The sequence below is a fragment of the Styela clava genome, chromosome 11, assembly GCF_964204865.1.
Source record: "Styela clava chromosome 11, kaStyClav1.hap1.2, whole genome shotgun sequence".
Classification (NCBI taxonomy): Eukaryota; Metazoa; Chordata; class Ascidiacea; order Stolidobranchia; family Styelidae; genus Styela; species Styela clava.
Window position 1 is genome coordinate 18,372,501 of NC_135260.1, and position 2,500 is coordinate 18,375,000.

General features: G+C 61.4%; 2 non-coding genes and 1 pseudogene across 2 annotated transcripts in view; all 3 read right to left on the bottom strand.

Moving 5' to 3' along the window:
* LOC144430284 (large subunit ribosomal RNA) overlaps positions 1 to 1,088 on the bottom strand; it is a 3,695-nt pseudogene extending 2,607 nt beyond the window's left edge.
* Positions 1,089 to 1,376: 288 nt separating this feature from the next.
* Positions 1,377 to 1,530, bottom strand: LOC144430232 (5.8S ribosomal RNA). Its single transcript, XR_013479387.1, has one exon. It is a non-coding gene; the product is annotated as a 5.8S ribosomal RNA (ribosomal RNA).
* A 298-nt stretch (positions 1,531 to 1,828) lies between these two features.
* LOC144430255 (small subunit ribosomal RNA) overlaps positions 1,829 to 2,500 on the bottom strand; it is a 1,810-nt gene continuing 1,138 nt past the window's right edge. Inside the window, exon 1 of the ribosomal RNA XR_013479409.1 lies at positions 1,829 to 2,500. This exon is cut by the window's right edge and continues 1,138 nt beyond it. This is a non-coding gene — a ribosomal RNA (small subunit ribosomal RNA).

Sequence of the window (2,500 nt, forward strand, 5' to 3'; positions counted from 1 at the left end):
TCGCTACGGTCCTCCACCAGAGTTTCCTCTGGCTTCGACCTTCCCAGGCATAGTTCACCATCTTTCGGGTCCCAACATGGACGCTCTTGCGCGACCGCCCCGGCAGAGCGGGTGCGATCGGCCGGTCGTGCGCCGGCGCCCGCACGGGGCTCCGGGTCCGACCTCGTTCGGCCAAAGGCCGCCTTCACTTTCATTTCGCCTGCGAGTCTCGAACCACTCGACGACTCGCGCTCATGTTAGACTCCTTGGTCCGTGTTTCAAGACGGGTCGGGAGGGTGGCCGACGTGGCCCCGGACCCCGAGCGCGTCGACGGCGCGCCACCGAAGCGGCAGCCCGCCGAACACCGGCACTGCGTACAGTGCAGGCGAACGACAAGCCAGCCGAACGGCGACGGCCGCACACAGAGAGCGCGCGGCATCCTTTCCTCGATCCGTCGCCGGGCCGCACCGCCCGCGCGCTGTAACACATCCGCCGGAGCGGAGGCCACCTTCGCGCGGGGACTTAGACCGACGGCAAACCGGTCGTGACCCGCGCCGGTCGCTAGTGCGCTGAGACGGTGCGCGAGCCGACTCGGCAGCGGCGCCTTAAGCGTCCGCGAACCGAGACGGCGCGCCCCCGCACCCAACTGAAAGCGAGCCGGCGACCTGACGGGCCCTCCCGTTTGCCTCTCAACGGTTTCACGTACTCTTGAACTCTCTCTTCAAAGTGCTTTTCAACTTTCCCTCACGGTACTTGTCCGCTATCGGTCTCGCGACCGTATTTAGTCTTAGGTGGAGTTTACCACCCGCTTTGGGCTGCATTACCAAACAACCCGACTCCGAGAAGACCCGAAGCGGCCAAGGCAAGCGCCCCTATGGGCCTAACACCCGCCGTGGGACGAGGCCTCGATCAGAAGGACACCGGCGCTCGCCGTCAGCCGCACTGGGACTTCCGTACGTCACAACTCGGCGCGCTCGAAAAGCGCGCAGATTCGACGCTGGACTCTTCCCGGTTCACTCGCCGTTACTCAGGGAATCCCTGTTGGTTTCTTTTCCTCCGCTTAATAATATGCTTAAATTCAGCGGGTGCTCTCGCCTGAACTCAGGTCGTATGTGTCAAGCGGGCCGCTTCTTACACGGCCCGCTGGCATCGCAAGTCGTCGCCGCCGGCGCCGACCGAGCGTGTACCGTCGCCGCCTTGGCCCACGGTCGGTCTTGATCTCGTGACCGGACCGACCGACCTGGACCCGCCCCTCGAACGTAGTTGAACACGTCGAGGGGCCGGCGGTGTACGGGACACGCGGTCGCGCCGAGAAAGCTCGGCGACCGCTTCAACTTGGGGCGACGCCCGGCCGTCTTCGCAGAGGCCAGGCGACGGCCCTCGGGTGAGGACGAACGCGACCCTGAGGCAGACGCGGTCCCGGGATTGACCCGAGACCGCAATTCGCGTTCAGAAGGTCGACGTTCAATGTGTTCTGCAATTCACATTACTTCTCGCACTTGGCTGCGTCCTTCATCGACTCGCGAGCCGAGTGATCCACCGTTAAGAGTCGTCCTCGACGTTTCGCCCGGCGCCGAAGCGCGCGGACGTCACACTGTGGGATCGACCACAAAACCACCACCGACAACAACTGCACAAAAACACCAACAAACGGCGCCGAGCGACCGCCGGGCTGGGCCGGCGGCACATCGAGCGCGGTGCCCAGAAGCCACCATCGCACTCGGCTGCCTTGCTATGCCAACGTGTTACGCGTGTCGCACGGGGCGGAACCCCGATTGACGGCCGCACTCTCGGCGGCACCCAAAGACAATTCAGTGCGCGGTCGGCCGGGGCCTACCACCACCTTCGGTAATGATCCTTCCGCAGGTTCACCTACGGAAACCTTGTTACGACTTTTACTTCCTCTAAATGATCAAGTTTGATCGTCTTCTCGACACGCCGACGCGGCCGTTGCCAGCCGCGACGGGGCCGATCCAAGGATCTCACTAAACCATTCAATCGGTAGTAGCGACGGGCGGTGTGTACAAAGGGCAGGGACGTAATCAACGCAAGTTGATGACTTGCGCTTACTGGGAATTCCTCGTTCAAGGGAAACAATTGCAAGTCCCTATCCCAATCACGAATGAGGTTCAACGGGTTACCCGGACCTTTCGGCCTAGGTTAGACACTCGCTGCTTCACTCAGTGTAGCGCGCGTGCGGCCCCGGACATCTAAGGGCATCACAGACCTGTTATTGCTCAATCTCGTGTGGCTAAACGCCACTAGTCCCTCTAAGAAGTTAGACGCCGACCGAGAAGGTCGCGTAACTATTTAGCATGCCAGAGTCTCGTTCGTTATCGGAATTAACCAGACAAATCGCTCCACCAACTAAGAACGGCCATGCACCACCACCCACAGAATCAAGAAAGAGCTCTCAATCTGTCAATCCTACCTGTGTCCGGGCCGGGTGAGTTTCCCCGTGTTGAGTCAAATTAAGCCGCAGGCTCCACTCCTGGTGGTGCCCTTCCGTCAATTCCTTTAA